Here is a 20,344-nt window from a genome sequence, read left to right on the forward strand (position 1 = left end):
TAAGGCAAAAATGTCAAAATTTGACACGTCCCAAAACTGTTTAAAACAGCTGGAAGCCGCTAAGAATAGTCTGCCGAGACACACCATAGCAAAGAAAGTTGCAAAAACAGCCCAAAACAGCAGAATTTGGCATGTTGAAAAAATTACAAAAAATCCAAGGCTATAGTAAGGCAAAAATGTCAAAATTTGACACGTCCCAAAAACTGTTTAAAACAGCTGGAAACCGCTAAGAATACTGTGCCGAGACACGCCATAGCAAAGAAAGTTGCAAAAACAGCCCAAAACAGCAGAATTTGGCATGTTGAAAAAGTGACAAAAAATCCAAGGCTATAGTAAGGCAAAAATTTCAAAATTTGGCACGTCCCAAAACCTGTTGAAAACAGCGGAAAACAGCTTAGAATACTGTGCCGAGACACACCATAGCAAAGAAAGTTGCAAAAACAGCCCAAAACAGCAGAATTTGGCATGTTGAAAAAGTGACAAAAAATCCAAGGCTATAGTAAGGCAAAAATGTCAAAATTTGGCACGTCCCAAAACTGTTTAAAACAGCTGGAAACCGCTAAGAATAGTCTGCCGAGACACACCATAGCAAAGAAAGTTGCAAAAACAGCCCAAAACAGCAGAATTTGGAATGTTGAAAAAGTGACAAAAAATCCAAGGCTATAGTAAGGCAAAAATTTCAAAATTTGACACGTCCCAAAAACTGTTTAAAACAGATGGAAACTGCTTAAAATATCCTAACAAGACACGCCATAGCAAAGAAAGTTGCAAAAAGAACCAAAAAAAGCAGAATTTGGAATGTTAAAAAAGTGCCAAAAAATCCAAGGCTATAGTAAGGCAAAAATTTCAAAATTTGACACATCCCAAAACTGTTGAAAACAGCTGGAAGCCGCTAAGAATAGTCTGCCGAGACACACCATAGCAAAGAAAGTTGCAAAAACAGCCCAAAACAGCAGAATTTGGAATGTTGAAAAAGTGACAAAAAATCCAAGGCTATAGTAAGGCAAAAATGTCAAAATTTGACACGTCCCAAAACTGTTTAAAACTGCTGGAAACCGCTAAGAATAGTCTGCCGAGACACACCATAGCAAAGAAAGTTGCAAAAACAGCCCAAAACAGCAGAATTTGGCATGTTGAAAAAGTGACAAAAAATCCAAGGCTATAGTAAGGCAAAAATTTCAAAATTTGACACGTCCCAAAAACTGTTTAAAACAGATGGAAACTGCTTAAAATATCCTAACAAGACACGCCATAGCAAAGAAAGTTGCAAAAAGAACCAAAAAAAGCAGAATTTGGAATGTTAAAAAAGTGCCAAAAAATCCAAGGCTATAGTAAGGCAAAAATTTCAAAATTTGACACATCCCAAAACTGTTGAAAACAGCTGGAAGCCGCTAAGAATAGTCTGCCGAGACACACCATAGCAAAGAAAGTTGCAAAAACAGCCCAAAACAGCAGAATTTGGAATGTTGAAAAAGTGACAAAAAATCCAAGGCTATAGTAAGGCAAAAATGTCAAAATTTGACACGTCCCAAAACTGTTTAAAACTGCTGGAAACCGCTAAGAATAGTCTGCCGAGACACACCATAGCAAAGAAAGTTGCAAAAACAGCCCAAAACAGCAGAATTTGGCATGTTGAAAAAGTGACAAAAAATCCAAGGCTATAGTAAGGCAAAAATTTCAAAATTTGACACGTCCCAAAAACTGTTTAAAACAGATGGAAACTGCTTAAAATATCCTAACAAGACACGCCATAGCAAAGAAAGTTGCAAAAAGAACCAAAAAAAGCAGAATTTGGAATGTTAAAAAAGTGCCAAAAAATCCAAGGCTATAGTAAGGCAAAAATTTCAAAATTTGACACATCCCAAAACTGTTTAAAACTGCTGGAAACCGCTAAGAATAGTCTGCCGAGACACACCATAGCAAAGAAAGTTGCAAAAACAGCCCAAAACAGCAGAATTTGGCATGTTGAAAAAATGACAAAAAATCCAAGGCTATAGTAAGGCAAAAATTTCAAAATTTGGCATATCCCAAAACCTGTTGAAAACAGCGGAAAACAGCTTAGAATACTGTGCCGAGATACGCCATAGCAAGGAAAGTTGCAAAAACAGCCCAAAATAGCAGAATTTGGCATGTTGAAAAAATTACAAAAAATCCAAGGCTATAGTAAGGCAAAAATTTCAAAATTTGACACGTCCCAAAAACTGTTGAAAACAGATGGAAACTGCTTAGAACATCCTAACAAGACATGCCATAGCAAAGAAAGTTGCAAAAACAGCCCAAAACAGCAGAATTTGGCATGTTGAAAAAGTGACAAAAAATCCAAGGCTATAGTAAGGCAAAAATTTCAAAATTTGACACGTCCCAAAAACTGTTTAAAACAGATGGAAACTGCTTAAAATATCCTAACAAGACACGCCATAGCAAAGAAAGTTGCAAAAAGAACCAAAAAAAGCAGAATTTGGAATGTTAAAAAAGTGACAAAAAATCCAAGGCTATAGTAAGGCAAAAATTTCAAAATTTGACACATCCCAAAACTGTTGAAAACAGCTGGAAGCCGCTAAGAATAGTCTGCCGAGACACACCATAGCAAAGAAAGTTGCAAAAACAGCCCAAAACAGCAGAATTTGGAATGTTGAAAAAGTGACAAAAAATCCAAGGCTATAGTAAGGCAAAAATGTCAAAATTTGACACGTCCCAAAACTGTTTAAAACAGCTGGAAACCGCTAAGAATAGTCTGCCGAGACACACCATAGCAAAGAAAGTTGCAAAAACAGCCCAAAACAGCAGAATTTGGCATGTTGAAAAAGTGACAAAAAATCCAAGGCTATAGTAAGGCAAAAATTTCAAAATTTGACACGTCCCAAAAACTGTTTAAAACAGATGGAAACTGCTTAAAATATCCTAACAAGACACGCCATAGCAAAGAAAGTTGCAAAAAGAACCAAAAAAAGCAGAATTTGGAATGTTAAAAAAGTGCCAAAAAATCCAAGGCTATAGTAAGGCAAAAATTTCAAAATTTGACACATCCCAAAACTGTTGAAAACAGCTGGAAGCCGCTAAGAATAGTCTGCCGAGACACACCATAGCAAAGAAAGTTGCAAAAACAGCCCAAAACAGCAGAATTTGGCATGTTGAAAAAGTGACAAAAAATCCAAGGCTATAGTAAGGCAAAAATGTCAAACTTTGACACGTCCCAAAACTGTTTAAAACAGCTGGAAACCGCTAAGAATACTGTGCCGAGACACGCCATAGCAAAGAAAGTTGCAAAAACAGCCCAAAACAGCAGAATTTGGCATGTTGAAAAAGTGACAAAAAATCCAAGGCTATAGTAAGGCAGAAATTTCAAAATTTGACACGTCCCAAAAACTGTTTAAAACTGCTGGAAACCGCTAAGAATAGTCTGCCGAGTCACACCATAGCAAAGAAAGTTGCAAAAACAGCCCAAAACAGCAGAATTTGGCATGTTGAAAAAATGACAAAAAATCCAAGGCTATAGTAAGGCAAAAATTTCAAAATTTGGCACGTCCCAAAACTGTTTAAAACAGCTGGAAACCGCTAAGAATACTGTGCCGAGACACACCATAGCAAAGAAAGTTGCAAAAACAGCCCAAAACAGCAGAATTTGGCATGTTGAAAAAGTGACAAAAAATCCAAGGCTATAGTAAGGCAAAAATTTCAAAATTTGGCATATCCCAAAACCTGTTGAAAACAGCGGAAAACAGCTTAGAATACTGTGCCGAGACACGCCATAGCAAAGAAAGTTGCAAAAACAGCCCAAAACAGCAGAATTTGGCATGTTGAAAAAGTGACAAAAAATCCAAGGCTATAGTAAGGCAAAAATGTCAAAATTTGGCACGTCCCAAAACTGTTTAAAACAGCTGGAAACCGCTAAGAATAGTCTGCCGAGACACACCATAGCAAAGAAAGTTGCAAAAACAGCCCAAAACAGCAGAATTTGGCATGTTGAAAAAGTGACAAAAAATCCAAGGCTATAGTAAGGCAAAAACTTCAAAATTTGGCACGTCCCAAAACTGTTTAAAACAGCTGGAAACCGCTAAGAATACTGTGCCGAGACACACCATAGCAAAGAAAGTTGCAAAAACAGCCCAAAACAGCAGAATTTGGCATGTTGAAAAAGTGACAAAAAATCCAAGGCTATAGTAAGGCAAAAATGTCAAAATTTGGCACGTCCCAAAACTTGTTGAAAACAGCTGAAAACAGCTTAGAATACTATACCGAGACACGCCATAGCAAAGAAAGTTGCAAAAACAGCCCAAAACAGCAGAATTTGGCATGTTGAAAAAGTGACAAAAAATCCAAGGCTATAGTAAGGCAAAAATGTCAAAATTTGGCACGTCCCAAAAACTGTTTAAAACAGCTGGAAACCGCTAAGAATAGTCTGCCGAGACACACCATAGCAAAGAAAGTTGCAAAAACAGCCCAAAACAGCAGAATTTGGCATGTTGAAAAAGTGACAAAAAATCCAAGGCTATAGTAAGGCAAAAATGTCAGAATTTGGCACGTCCCAAAACTTGTTGAAAACAGCTGGAAACCGCTAAGAATAGTCTGCCGAGACACACCATAGCAAAGAAAGTTGCAAAAACAGCCCAAAACAGCAGAATTTGGCATGTTGAAAAGTGACAAAAATCCAAGGCTATAGTAAGGCAAAATGTCAAAATTTGACACGTCCCAAAACTGTTTAAAACTGCTGGAAACCGCTAAGAATAGTCTGCCGAGACACACCATAGCAAAGAAAGTTGCAAAAACAGCCCAAAACAGCAGAATTTGGCATGTTGAAAAAATTACAAAAATCCAAGGCTATAGTAAGGCAAAAATGTCAAAATTTGGCACGTCCCAAAAACTGTTTAAAACAGCTGGAAACCGCTAAGAATACTGTGCCGAGACACACCATAGCAAAGAAAGTTGCAAAAACAGCCCAAAACAGCAGAATTTGGCATGTTGAAAAAGTGACAAAAAATCCAAGGCTATAGTAAGGCAAAAATGTCAAAATTTGGCACGTCCCAAAACTGTTTAAAACAGCTGGAAACCGCTAAGAATACTGTGCCGAGACACACCATAGCAAAGAAAGTTGCAAAAACAGCCCAAAACAGCAGAATTTGGCATGTTGAAAAAGTGACAAAAAATCCAAGGCTATAGTAAGGCAAAAATGTCAAAATTTGGCACGTCCCAAAACTTGTTGAAAACAGCTGAAAACAGCTTAGAATACTATACCGAGACACGCCATAGCAAAGAAAGTTGCAAAAACAGCCCAAAACAGCAGAATTTGGCATGTTGAAAAAGTGACAAAAAATCCAAGGCTATAGTAAGGCAAAAATGTCAAAATTTGACATGTCCCAAAAACTGTTTAAAACAGCTGGAAACCGCTAAGAATAGTCTGCCGAGTCACACCATAGCAAAGAAAGTTGCAAAAACAGCCCAAAACAGCAGAATTTGGCATGTTGAAAAAGTGACAAAAAATCCAAGGCTATAGTAAGGCAAAAATGTCAAAATTTGGCACGTCCCAAAACTGTTTAAAACTGCTGGAAACCGCTAAGAATAGTCTGCCGAGACACACCATAGCAAAGAAAGTTGCAAAAACAGCCCAAAACAGCAGAATTTGGCATGTTGAAAAAGGGACAAAAAATCCAAGGCTATAGTAAGGCAAAAATGTCAAAATTTGACACGTCCCAAAACTGTTTAAAACAGCTGGAAGCCGCTAAGAATAGTCTGCCGAGACACACCATAGCAAAGAAAGTTGCAAAAACAGCCCAAAACAGCAGAATTTGGCATGTTGAAAAAATTACAAAAAATCCAAGGCTATAGTAAGGCAAAAATGTCAAAATTTGACACGTCCCAAAAACTGTTTAAAACAGCTGGAAACCGCTAAGAATACTGTGCCGAGACACGCCATAGCAAAGAAAGTTGCAAAAACAGCCCAAAACAGCAGAATTTGGCATGTTGAAAAAGTGACAAAAAATCCAAGGCTATAGTAAGGCAAAAATTTCAAAATTTGGCACGTCCCAAAACCTGTTGAAAACAGCGGAAAACAGCTTAGAATACTGTGCCGAGACACGCCATAGCAAAGAAAGTTGCAAAAACAGCCCAAAACAGCAGAATTTGGCATGTTGAAAAAGTGACAAAAATCCAAGGCTATAGTAAGGCAAAAATGTCAAAATTTGGCACGTCCCAAAAACTGTTTAAAACAGATGGAAACTGCTTAAAATATCCTAACAAGACACGCCATAGCAAAGAAAGTTGCAAAAAGAATCAAAAAAAGCAGAATTTGGAATGTTAAAAAAGTGACAAAAAATCCAAGGCTATAGTAAGGCAAAAATGTCAAAATTTGGCACGTCCCAAAACTGTTTAAAACAGCTGGAAACCGCTAAGAATAGTCTGCCGAGACACACCATAGCAAAGAAAGTTGCAAAAACAGCCCAAAACAGCAGAATTTGGAATGTTGAAAAAATGACAAAAAATCCAAGGCTATAGTAAGGCAAAAATGTCAAAATTTGGCATGTCCCAAAACTGTTGAAAACAGCTGGAAACCGCTAAGAATAGTCTGCTGAGACACACCATAGCAAAGAAAGTTGCAAAATCAGCCCAAAATAGCAGAATTTGGCATGTTGAAAAAGTGACAAAAAATCCAAGGCTATAGTAAGGCAAAAATTTCAAAATTTGACACGTCCCAAAAACTGTTTAAAACAGCTGGAAACCGCTAAGAATAGTCTGCCGAGACACACCATAGCAAAGAAAGTTGCAAAAACAGCCCAAAACAGCAGAATTTGGAATGTTAAAAAAGTGACAAAAAAATCCAAGGCTATAGTAAGGCAAAAATGTCAAAATTTGGCATGTCCCAAAACCTGTTGAAAACAGCTGAAAACAGCTTAGAATACTGTGCCGAGACACGCCATAGCAAAGAAAGTTGCAAAAACAGCCCAAAACAGCAGAATTTGGCATGTTGAAAAAGTGACAAAAAATCCAAGGCTATAGTAAGGCAAAAATTTCAAAATTTGACACGTCCCAAAAACTGTTTAAAACAGCTGGAAACCGCTAAGAATAGTCTGCCGAGACACACCATAGCAAAGAAAGTTGCAAAAACAGCCCAAAACAGCAGAATTTGGCATGTTGAAAAAATTACAAAAAATCCAAGGCTATAGTAAGGCAAAAATGTCAAAATTTGACACGTCCCAAAAACTGTTTAAAACAGCTGGAAACCGCTAAGAATACTGTGCCGAGACACGCCATAGCAAAGAAAGTTGCAAAAACAGCCCAAAACAGCAGAATTTGGCATGTTGAAAAAGTGACAAAAAATCCAAGGCTATAGTAAGGCAAAAATTTCAAAATTTGGCACGTCCCAAAACCTGTTGAAAACAGCGGAAAACAGCTTAGAATACTGTGCCGAGACACACCATAGCAAAGAAAGTTGCAAAAACAGCCCAAAACAGCAGAATTTGGCATGTTGAAAAAGTGACAAAAAATCCAAGGCTATAGTAAGGCAAAAATGTCAAAATTTGGCACGTCCCAAAACTGTTTAAAACAGCTGGAAACCGCTAAGAATACTCTGCTGAGACACACCATAGCAAAGAAAGTTGCAAAAACAGCCCAAAACAGCAGAATTTGGCATGTTGAAAAAGTGACAAAAAATCCAAGGCTATAGTAAGGCAAAAATGTCAAAATTTGACACGTCCCAAAAACTGTTTAAAACAGCTGGAAACCGCTAAGAATAGTCTGCCGAGACACACCATAGCAAAGAAAGTTGCAAAAACAGCCCAAAACAGCAGAATTTGGCATGTTGAAAAAATGACAAAAAATCCAAGGCTATAGTAAGGCAAAAATGTCAAAATTTGGCACATCCCAAAACTTCTGGAAAACAGCTGAAAACAGCTTAGAATACTGTGCCGAGACACGCCATAGCAAAGAAAGTTGCAAAAACAGCCCAAAACAGCAGAATTTGGCATGTTGAAAAAGTGACAAAAAATCCAAGGCTATAGTAAGGCAGAAATTTCAAAATTTGACATGTCCCAAAAACTGTTTAAAACAGCTGGAAACCGCTAAGAATACTGTGCCGAGACACGCCATAGCAAAGAAAGTTGCAAAAACAGCCCAAAACAGCAGAATTTGGCATGTTGAAAAAATGACAAAAAATCCAAGGCTATAGTAAGGCAAAAATGTCAAAATTTGGCACATCCCAAAACTTCTTGAAAACAGCTGAAAACAGCTTAGAATACTGTGCCGAGACACGCCATAGCAAAGAAAGTTGCAAAAACAGCCCAAAACAGCAGAATTTGGCATGTTGAAAAAGTGACAAAAAATCCAAGGCTATAGTAAGGCAGAAATTTCAAAATTTGACATGTCCCAAAAACTGTTTAAAACAGCTGGAAACCGCTAAGAATACTGTGCCGAGACACGCCATAGCAAAGAAAGTTGCAAAAACAGCCCAAAACAGCAGAATTTGGCATGTTGAAAAAGTGACAAAAAATCCAAGGCTATAGTAAGGCAAAAATTTCAAAATTTGGCACGTCCCAAAACCTGTTGAAAACAGATGGAAACTGCTTAAAATATACTAACAAGACACGCCATAGCAAAGAAAGTTGCAAAAAGAATAAAAAAAAGCAGAATTTGGAATGTCAAAAAAGTGACAAAAAATCCAAGGCTATAGTAAGGCAAAAATGTCAAAATTTGGCACGTCCCAAAAACTGTTTAAAACAGCTGGAAACCGCTAAGAATAGTCTGCCGAGTCACACCATAGCAAAGAAAGTTGCAAAAACAGCCCAAAACAGCAGAATTTGGCATGTTGAAAAAGTGACAAAAAATCCAAGGCTATAGTAAGGCAAAAATGTCAAAATTTGGCACGTCCCAAAACTGTTTAAAACAGCTGGAAACCGCTAAGAATAGTCTGCCGAGACACACCATAGCAAAGAAAGTTGCAAAAACAGCCCAAAACAGCAGAATTTGGCATGTTGAAAAAGTGACAAAAAATCCAAGGCTATAGTAAGGCAAAAATGTCAAAATTTCACACGTCCCAAAAACTGTTTAAAACAGATGGAAACTGCTTAAAATATCCTAACAAGACACGCCATAGCAAAGAAAGTTGCAAAAAGAATCAAAAAAAGCAGAATTTGGAATGTTAAAAAAGTGACAAAAAATCCAAGGCTATAGTAAGGCAAAAATGTCAAAATTTGGCACGTCCCAAAACTGTTTAAAACAGCTGGAAACCGCTAAGAATAGTCTGCCGAGACACACCATAGCAAAGAAAGTTGCAAAAACAGCCCAAAACAGCAGAATTTGGAATGTTGAAAAAATGACAAAAAATCCAAGGCTATAGTAAGGCAAAAATGTCAAAATTTGGCATGTCCCAAAACTGTTTAAAACAGCTGGAAACCGCTAAGAATAGTCTGCCGAGACACACCATAGCAAAGAAAGTTGCAAAAAGAATCAAAAAAAGCAGAATTTGGAATGTTAAAAAAGTGACAAAAAATCCAAGGCTATAGTAAGGCAAAAATGTCAAAATTTGGCACATCCCAAAACCTGCTGAAAACAGCGGAAAACAGCTTAGAATACTGTGCCGAGATACGCCATAGCAAGGAAAGTTGCAAAAACAGCCCAAAATAGCAGAATTTGGCATGTTGAAAAAGTGACAAAAAATCCAAGGCTATAGTAAGGCAATAATTTCAAAATTTGGCACGTCCCAAAACCTGTTGAAAACAGCGGAAAACAGCTTAGAATACTGTGCTGAGACACACCATAGCAAAGAAAGTTGCAAAAACAGCCCAAAACAGCAGAATTTGGCATGTTGAAAAAGTGACAAAAAAATCCAAGGCTATAGTAAGGCAAAAATGTCAAAATTTGACACGTCCCAAAACTGTTTAAAACAGCTGGAAGCCGCTAAGAATAGTCTGCCGAGACACACCATAGCAAAGAAAGTTGCAAAAACAGCCCAAAACAGCAGAATTTGGCATGTTGAAAAAATTACAAAAAATCCAAGGCTATAGTAAGGCAAAAATGTCAAAATTTGACACGTCCCAAAACTGTTTAAAACAGCTGGAAACCGCTAAGAATACTGTGCCGAGACACGCCATAGCAAAGAAAGTTGCAAAAACAGCCCAAAACAGCAGAATTTGGCATGTTGAAAAAGTGACAAAAAATCCAAGGCGAGAGTAAGGCAAAAATTTCAAAATTTGCCACGTCCCAAAAACTGTTTAAAACAGCTGGAAACCGCTAAGAATAGTCTGCCGAGACACACCATAGCAAAGAAAGTTGCAAAAAGAACAAAAAAAAGCAGAATTTGGAATGTTAAAAAAGTGACAAAAAAATCCAAGGCTATAGTAAGGCAAAAATTTCAAAATTTGGCACATCCCAAAACCTGTTGAAAACAGCGGAAAACAGCTTAGAATACTGTGCCGAGACACGCCATAGCAAAGAAAGTTGCAAAAACAGCCCAAAACAGCAGAATTTGGCATGTTGAAAAAGTGACAAAAAATCCAAGGCGAGAGTAAGGCAAAAATTTCAAAATTTGCCACGTCCCAAAAACTGTTTAAAACAGCTGGAAACCGCTAAGAATAGTCTGCCGAGACACACCATAGCAAAGAAAGTTGCAAAAAGAACAAAAAAAAGCAGAATTTGGAATGTTAAAAAAGTGACAAAAAAATCCAAGGCTATAGTAAGGCAAAAATTTCAAAATTTGGCACATCCCAAAACCTGTTGAAAACAGCGGAAAACAGCTTAGAATACTGTGCCGAGACACGCCATAGCAAAGAAAGTTGCAAAAACAGCCCAAAACAGCAGAATTTGGCATGTTGAAAAAGTGACAAAAAATCCAAGGCTATAGTAAGGCAAAAATGTCAAAATTTGACACGTCCCAAAAACTGTTTAAAACAGATGGAAACTGCTTAAAATATCCTAACAAGACACGCCATAGCAAAGAAAGTTGCAAAAAGAACCAAAAAAAGCAGAATTTGGAATGTTAAAAAAGTGACAAAAAAATCCAAGGCTATAGTAAGGCAAAAATGTCAAAATTTGGCATGTCCCAAAACTGTTTAAAACAGCTGGAAACCGCTCAGAATAGTCTGCTGAGACACACCATAGCAAAGAAAGTTGCAAAAACAGCCCAAAATAGCAGAATTTGGCATGTTGAAAAAGTGACAAAAAATCCAAGGCTATAGTAAGGCAAAAATGTCAAATTTGACACGTCCCAAAAACTGTTTAAAACAGATGGAAACTGCTTAAAATATCCTAACAAGACACGCCATAGCAAAGAAAGTTGCAAAAAGAACCAAAAAAAGCAGAATTTGGAATGTTAAAAAAGTGACAAAAAAATCCAAGGCTATAGTAAGGCAAAAATTTCAAAATTTGGCACATCCCAAAACCTGTTGAAAACAGCGGAAAACAGCTTAGAATACTGTGCCGAGACACGCCATAGCAAAGAAAGTTGCAAAAACAGCCCAAAACAGCAGAATTTGGCATGTTGAAAAAGTGACAAAAAATCCAAGGCTATAGTAAGGCAGAAATTTCAAAATTTGACACGTCCCAAAAACTGTTTAAAACAGCTGGAAACCGCTAAGAATAGTCTGCCGAGACACACCATAGCAAAGAAAGTTGCAAAAACAGCCCAAAACAGCAGAATTTGGCATGTTGAAAAAGTGACAAAAATCCAAGGCTATAGTAAGGCAAAATGTCAAAATTTGGCACATCCAAAAACTGTTTAAAACAGATGAAAACTGCTTAGAATACTCTAACAAGACACGCCATAGCAAAGAAAGTTGCAAAAACAGCCCAAAACAGCAGAATTTGGCATGTTGAAAAAGTGACAAAAATCCAAGGCTATAGTAAGGCAAAATGTCAAAATTTGACACGTCCCAAAAACTGTTTAAAACAGCTGGAAACCGCTAAGAATAGTCTGCCGAGACACACCATAGCAAAGAAAGTTGCAAAAACAGCCCAAAACAGCAGAATTTGGCATGTTGAAAAAGTGACAAAAAATCCAAGGCTATAGTAAGGCAAAAATGTCAAAATTTGGCATGTCCCAAAACTGTTGAAAACAGCTGGAAACCGCTAAGAATAGTCTGCCGAGACACACCATAGCAAAGAAAGTTGCAAAAAGAATCAAAAAAAGCAGAATTTGGAATGTTAAAAAAGTGACAAAAAATCCAAGGCTATAGTAAGGCAAAAATGTCAAAATTTGACACGTCTCAAAAACTGTTTAAAACAGATGGAAACTGCTTACAATATCCTAACAAGACACGCCATAGCAAAGAAAGTTGCAAAAAGAACCAGAAAAGGAGAATTTGGAATGTTAAAAAAGTGACAAAAAATCCAAGGCTATAGTAAGGCAAAAATGTCAAAATTTGGCACGTCCCAAAACTGTTTAAAACAGCTGGAAACCGCTAAGAATACTGTGCCGAGACACGCCATAGCAAAGAAAGTTGCAAAAACAGCCCAAAACAGCAGAATTTGGCATGTTGAAAAAGTGACAAAAAATCCAAGGCTATAGTAAGGCAAAAATGTCAAAATTTGACACGTCCCAAAACTGTTTAAAACAGCTGGAAACCGCTAAGAATAGTCTGCCGAGACACACCATAGCAAAGAAAGTTGCAAAAACAGCCCAAAACAGCAGAATTTGGAATGTTGAAAAAATGACAAAAAATCCAAGGCTATAGTAAGGCAAAAATGTCAAAATTTGGCATGTCCCAAAACTGTTGAAAACAGCTGGAAACCGCTAAGAATAGTCTGCCGAGACACACCATAGCAAAGAAAGTTGCAAAAAGAACAAAAAAAAGCAGAATTTGGAATGTTAAAAAAGTGACAAAAAAATCCAAGGCTATAGTAAGGCAAAATGTCAAAATTTGGCACGTCCCAAAAACTGTTTAAAACAGATGGAAACAGCTTAGAATACTGTGCCGAGACACACCATAGCAAAGAAAGTTGCAAAAACAGCCCAAAACAGCAGAATTTGGCATGTTGAAAAAGTGACAAAAATCCAAGGCTATAGTAAGGCAAAAATGTCAAAATTTGACACGTCCCAAAAACTGTTTAAAACAGCTGGAAACCGCTAAGAATAGTCTGCCGAGACACACCATAGCAAAGAAAGTTGCAAAAACAGCCCAAAACAGCAGAATTTGGCATGTTGAAAAAGTGACAAAAAATCCAAGGCTATAGTAAGGCAAAAATGTCAAAATTTGACACGTCCCAAAAACTGTTTAAAACAGATGGAAACTGCTTAAAATATCCTAACAAGACACGCCATAGCAAAGAAAGTTGCAAAAAGAATCAAAAAAAGCAGAATTTGGAATGTTAAAAAAGTGACAAAAAATCCAAGGCTATAGTAAGGCAAAAATGTCAAAATTTGACACGTCCCAAAACTGTTTAAAACAGCTGGAAACCGCTAAGAATAGTCTGCCGAGACACACCATAGCAAAGAAAGTTGCAAAAACAGCCCAAAACAGCAGAATTTGGAATGTTGAAAAAATGACAAAAAATCCAAGGCTATAGTAAGGCAAAAATGTCAAAATTTGGCATGTCCCAAAACCTGTTGAAAACAGCTGAAACCGCTAAGAATAGTCTGCCGAGACACACCATAGCAAAGAAAGTTGCAAAAACAGCCCAAAACAGCAGAATTTGGCATGTTAAAAAGTGACAAAAAATCCAAGGCTATAGTAAGGCAAAAATGTCAAAATTTGACACGTCTCAAAAACTGTTTAAAACAGATGGAAACTGCTTACAATATCCTAACAAGACACGCCATAGCAAAGAAAGTTGCAAAAAGAACCAGAAAAGGAGAATTTGGAATGTTAAAAAAGTGACAAAAAATCCAAGGCTATAGTAAGGCAAAAATGTCAAAATTTGGCACATCCCAAAACCTGCTGAAAACAGCGGAAAACAGCTTAGAATACTGTGCCGAGATACGCCATAGCAAGGAAAGTTGCAAAAACAGCCCAAAATAGCAGAATTTGGCATGTTGAAAAAGTGACAAAAATCCAAGGCTATAGTAAGGCAAAAATTTCAAAATTTTGACACGTCCAAAAACTGTTTAAAACAGCTGGAAACCGCTAAGAATAGTCTGCCGAGACACACCATAGCAAAGAAAAGTTGCAAAAGAACCCAAAACAGCAGAATTTGGAATGTTGAAAAAGTGACAAAAATCCAAGGCTATAGTAAGGCAAAAATTTCAAAATTTGGCATATCCCAAAACCTGTTGAAAACAGCTGGAAACAGCTTAGAATACTGTGCTGAGACACACCATAGCAAAGAAAGTTGCAAAAACAGCCCAAAACAGCAGAATTTGGCATGTTGAAAAAGTGACAAAAAATCCAAGGCTATAGTAAGGCAAAAATGTCAAAATTTGACACGTCCCAAAAACTGTTTAAAACAGATGGAAACTGCTTAAAATATACTAACAAGACACGCCATAGCAAAGAAAGTTGCAAAAAGAATCAAAAAAAGCAGAATTTGGAATGTTAAAAAAGTGACAAAAAATCCAAGGCTATAGTAAGGCAAAAATGTCAAAATTTGGCACGTCCCAAAAACTGTTTAAAACAGCTGGAAACCGCTAAGAATAGTCTGCCGAGACACACCATAGCAAAGAAAGTTGCAAAAACAGCCCAAAACAGCAGAATTTGGCATGTTGAAAAAGTGACAAAAAATCCAAGGCTATAGTAAGGCAAAAATGTCAAAATTTGGCACGTCCCAAAACTGTTTAAAACAGCTGGAAACCGCTAAGAATAGTCTGCCGAGTCACACCATAGCAAAGAAAGTTGCAAAAACAGCCCAAAACAGCAGAATTTGGCATGTTGAAAAGTGACAAAAATCCAAGGCTATAGTAAGGCAAAAATGTCAAAATTTGGCATATCCCAAAACTGTTGAAAACAGCGGAAAACAGCTAAGAATACTGTGCCGAGACACACCATAGCAAAGAAAGTTGCAAAAACAGCCCAAAACAGCAGAATTTGGCATGTTGAAAAAGTGACAAAAAATCCAAGGCTATAGTAAGGCAAAAATGTCAAAATTTGACATGTCCCAAAAACTGTTGAAAACAGCTGAAACCGCTAAGAATAGTCTGCCGAGACACACCATAGCAAAGAAAGTTGCAAAAACAGCCCAAAACAGCAGAATTTGGCATGTTGAAAAAATGACAAAAAATCCAAGGCTATAGTAAGGCAAAAATTTCAAAATTTGGCATATCCCAAAACCTGTTGAAAACAGCGGAAAACAGCTTAGAATACTGTGCCGAGACACGCCATAGCAAAGAAAGTTGCAAAAACAGCCCAAAACAGCAGAATTTGGCATGTTGAAAAAGTGACAAAAAATCCAAGGCTATAGTAAGGCAAAAATGTCAAAATTTGGCACGTCCCAAAAACTGTTTAAAACAGATGGAAACTGCTTAAAATATACTAACAAGACACGCCATAGCAAAGAAAGTTGCAAAAAGAATCAAAAAAAGCAGAATTTGGAATGTTAAAAAAGTGACAAAAAATCCAAGGCTATAGTAAGGCAAAAATGTCAAAATTTGGCACGTCCCAAAAACTGTTTAAAACAGCTGGAAACCGCTAAGAATAGTCTGCCGAGTCACACCATAGCAAAGAAAGTTGCAAAAACAGCCCAAAACAGCAGAATTTGGCATGTTGAAAAAGTGACAAAAAATCCAAGGCTATAGTAAGGCAAAAATGTCAAAATTTGGCACGTCCCAAAACTGTTTAAAACAGCTGGAAACCGCTAAGAATAGTCTGCCGAGTCACACCATAGCAAAGAAAGTTGCAAAAACAGCCCAAAACAGCAGAATTTGGCATGTTGAAAAAATGACAAAAAATCCAAGGCTATAGTAAGGCAAAAACTTCAAAATTTGGCACGTCCCCAAACCTGTTGAAAACAGCGGAAAACAGCTTAGAATACTGTGCCGAGACACGCCATAGCAAAGAAAGTTGCAAAAACAGCCCAAAATAGCAGAATTTGGCATGTTGAAAAAATTACAAAAAATCCAAGGCTATAGTAAGGCAAAAATTTCAAAATTTGACACGTCCCAAAAACTGTTTAAAACAGCTGGAAACCGCTAAGAATAGTCTGCCGAGACACACCATAGCAAAGAAAGTTGCAAAAACAGCCCAAAATAGCAGAATTTGGCATGTTGAAAAAGTGACAAAAAATCCAAGGCTATAGTAAGGCAAAAATGTCAAAATTTGGCACGTCCCAAAACTGTTTAAAACAGCTGGAAACCGCTAAGAATAGTCTGCCGAGACACACCATAGCAAAGAAAGTTGCAAAAACAGCCCAAAACAGCAGAATTTGGCATGTTGAAAAAGTGACAAAAAATCCAAGGCTATAGTAAGGCAAAAATGTCAAAATTTGGCACGTCCTAAAACTGTTTAAAACAGCTGGAAACCGCTAAGAATAGTCTGCCGAGACACACCATAGCAAAGAAAGTTGCAAAAACAGCCCCAAACAGCAGAATTTGGCATGTTGAAAAAGTGACAAAAAATCCAAGGCTATAGTAAGGCAAAAATGTCAAAATTTGGCACGTCCCAAAACTGTTTAAAACAGCTGGAAACCGCTAAGAATAGTCTGCCGAGACACACCATAGCAAAGAAAGTTGCAAAAACAGCCCAAAACAGCAGAATTTGGCATGTTGAAAAAGTGACAAAAAATCCAAGGCTATAGTAAGGCAAAAATTTCAAAATTTGGCATGTCCCAAAACTGTTGAAAACAGCTGGAAACCGCTAAGAATTGTCTGCCGAGACACACCATAGCAAAGAAAGTTGCAAAAACAGCCCAAAACAGCAGAATTTGGCATGTTGAAAAAGTGACAAAAAATCCAAGGCTATAGTAAGGCAAAAATTTCAAAATTTGACACGTCCCAAAAACTGTTTAAAACTGCTGGAAACCGCTAAGAATAGTCTGCCGAGTCACACCATAGCAAAGAAAGTTGCAAAAACAGCCCAAAACAGCAGAATTTGGAATGTTGAAAAATGACAAAAATCCAAGGCTATAGTAAGGCAAAAATGTCAAAATTTGACACGTCCCAAAAACTGTTTAAAACAGATGGAAACTGCTTAAAATATACTAACAAGACACGCCATAGCAAAGAAAGTTGCAAAAAGAATCAAAAAAAGCAGAATTTGGAATGTTAAAGAAGTGACAAAAAATCCAAGGCTATAGTAAGGCAAAAACTTCAAAATTTGGCACGTCCCCAAACCTGTTGAAAACAGCGGAAAACAGCTTAGAATACTGTGCCGAGACACGCCATAGCAAAGAAAGTTGGAAAAACAGCCCAAAATAGCAGAATTTGGCATGTTGAAAAAATTACAAAAAATCCAAGGCTATAGTAAGGCAAAAATTTCAAAATTTGACACGTCCCAAAAACTGTTTAAAACAGCTGGAAACCGCTAAGAATAGTCTGCCGAGACACACCATAGCAAAGAAAGTTGCAAAAACAGCCCAAAACAGCAGAATTTGGCATGTTGAAAAAGTGACAAAAAATCCAAGGCTATAGTAAGGCAAAAATGTCAAAATTTGGCACGTCCCAAAACTGTTTAAAACAGCTGGAAACCGCTAAGAATAGTCTGCCGAGACACACCATAGCAAAGAAAGTTGCAAAAACAGCCCAAAACAGCAGAATTTGGCATGTTGAAAAAGTGACAAAAAATCCAAGGCTATAGTAAGGCAAAAATGTCAAAATTTGGCACGTCCTAAAACTGTTTAAAACAGCTGGAAACCGCTAAGAATAGTCTGCCGAGACACACCATAGCAAAGAAAGTTGCAAAAACAGCCCAAAACAGCAGAATTTGGCATGTTGAAAAAGTGACAAAAAATCCAAGGCTATAGTAAGGCAAAAATGTCAAAATTTGGCACGTCCCAAAACTGTTTAAAACAGCTGGAAACCGCTAAGAATAGTCTGCCGAGACACACCATAGCAAAGAAAGTTGCAAAAACAGCCCAAAACAGCAGAATTTGGCATGTTGAAAAAGTGACAAAAAATCCAAGGCTATAGTAAGGCAAAAATTTCAAAATTTGGCATGTCCCAAAACTGTTGAAAACAGCTGGAAACCGCTAAGAATTGTCTGCCGAGACACACCATAGCAAAGAAAGTTGCAAAAACAGCCCAAAACAGCAGAATTTGGCATGTTGAAAAAGTGACAAAAAATCCAAGGCTATAGTAAGGCAGAAATGTCAAAATTTGACACGTCCCAAAAACTGTTTAAAACTGCTGGAAACCGCTAAGAATAGTCTGCCGAGTCACACCATAGCAAAGAAAGTTGCAAAAACAGCCCAAAACAGCAGAATTTGGCATGTTGAAAAAATGACAAAAAATCCAAGGCTATAGTAAGGCAAAAATGTCAAAATTTGACACGTCCCAAAAACTGTTTAAAACAGATGGAAACTGCTTAAAATATACTAACAAGACACGCCATAGCAAAGAAAGTTGCAAAAAGAATCAAAAAAAGCAGAATTTGGAATGTTAAAAAAGTGACAAAAAATCCAAGGCTATAGTAAGGCAAAAATGTCAAAATTTGGCACGTCCCAAAAACTGTTTAAAACAGCTGGAAACCGCTAAGAATAGTCTGCCGAGTCACACCATAGCAAAGAAAGTTGCAAAAACAGCCCAAAACAGCAGAATTTGGCATGTTGAAAAAGTGACAAAAATCCAAGGCTATAGTAAGGCAAAACTTCAAAATTTGGCACGTCCCCAAACCTGTTGAAAACAGCGGAAAACAGCTTAGAATACTGTGCCGAGACACGCCATAGCAAAGAAAGTTGCAAAAACAGCCCAAAACAGCAGAATTTGGCATGTTGAAAAAATGACAAAAAATCCAAGGCTATAGTAAGGCAAAAATGTCAAAATTTGACACGTCCCAAAACTGTTTAAAACAGCTGGAAGCCGCTAAGAATAGTCTGCCGAGACACACCATACCAAGAAAGTTGCAAAAACAGCCCAAAACAGCAGAATTTGGCATGTTGAAAAAGTGACAAAAAATCCAAGGCTATAGTAAGGCAAAAATGTCAAAATTTGGCACGTCCCAAAACTGTTTAAGACAGCTGGAAACCGCTAAGAATAGTCTGCCGAGACACACCATAGCAAAGAAAGTTGCAAAAACAGCCCAAAACAGCAGAATTTGGCATGTTGAAAAAGTGACAAAAAATCCAAGGCTATAGTAAGGCAAAAATTTCAAAATTTGGCATGTCCCAAAACTGTTGAAAACAGCTGGAAACCGCTAAGAATTGTCTGCCGAGACACACCATAGCAAAGAAAGTTGCAAAAACAGCCCAAAATAGCAGAATTTGGCATGTTGAAAAAGTGACAAAAATCCAAGGCTATAGTAAGGCAAAATTTCAAAATTTGACACGTCCCAAAAACTGTTTAAAACAGATGGAAACTGCTTAAAATATCCTAACAAGACACGCCATAGCAAAGAAAGTTGCAAAAGAACCAAAAAAGCAGAATTTGGAATGTTAAAAAGTGACAAAAAATCCAAGGCTATAGTAAGGCAAAATGTCAAAATTTGACACGTCCCAAAACTGTTTAAAACAGATGGAAACCGCTAAGAATAGTCTGCCGAGACACACCATAGCAAAGAAAGTTGCAAAAACAGCCCAAAACAGCAGAATTTGGAATGTTGAAAAAATGACAAAAAATCCAAGGCTATAGTAAGGCAAAAATTTCAAAATTTGGCACGTCCCAAAACCTGTTGAAAACTGCTGGAAACCGCTCAGAATAGTCTGCTGAGACACACCATAGCAAAGAAAGTTGCAAAAACAGCCCAAAACAGCAGAATTTGGCATGTTGAAAAAGTGACAAAAAATCCAAGGCTATAGTAAGGCAAAAATGTCAAATTTGAGACGTCCCAAAACTGTTTAAAACAGCTGGAAACTGCTTAAAATATACTAACAAGACACGCCATAGCAAAGAAAGTTGCAAAAAGAACCAAAAAGCAGAATTTGGAATGTTAAAAAGTGACAAAAATCCAAGGCTATAGTAAGGCAAAAATTTCAAAATTTGGCATGTCCCAAAACTGTTGAAAACAGCTGGAAACCGCTAAGAATAGTCTGCCGAGACACACCATAGCAAAGAAAGTTGCAAAAACAGCCCAAAACAGCAGAATTTGGCATGTTGAAAAAATGACAAAAAATCCAAGGCTATAGTAAGGCAAAAATTTCAAAACTTGGCACATCCAAAAAACCTGTTGAAAACAGCTGAAAACAGCTTAGAATACTGTGCCGAGACACGCCATAGCAAAGAAAGTTGCAAAAACAGCCCAAAACAGCAGAATTTGGCATGGTGAAAAAGTGACAAAAAATCCAAGGCTATAGTAAGGCAAAAATGTCAAAATTTGGCATGGCCCAAAACTGTTTAAAACAG

The sequence above is a fragment of the Plectropomus leopardus genome, chromosome 23 (assembly GCF_026936395.1).
Source record: "Plectropomus leopardus strain MGB_pleo_1.0 chromosome 23, ASM2693639v1, whole genome shotgun sequence".
Taxonomy (NCBI): domain Eukaryota; kingdom Metazoa; phylum Chordata; class Actinopteri; order Perciformes; family Serranidae; genus Plectropomus; species Plectropomus leopardus.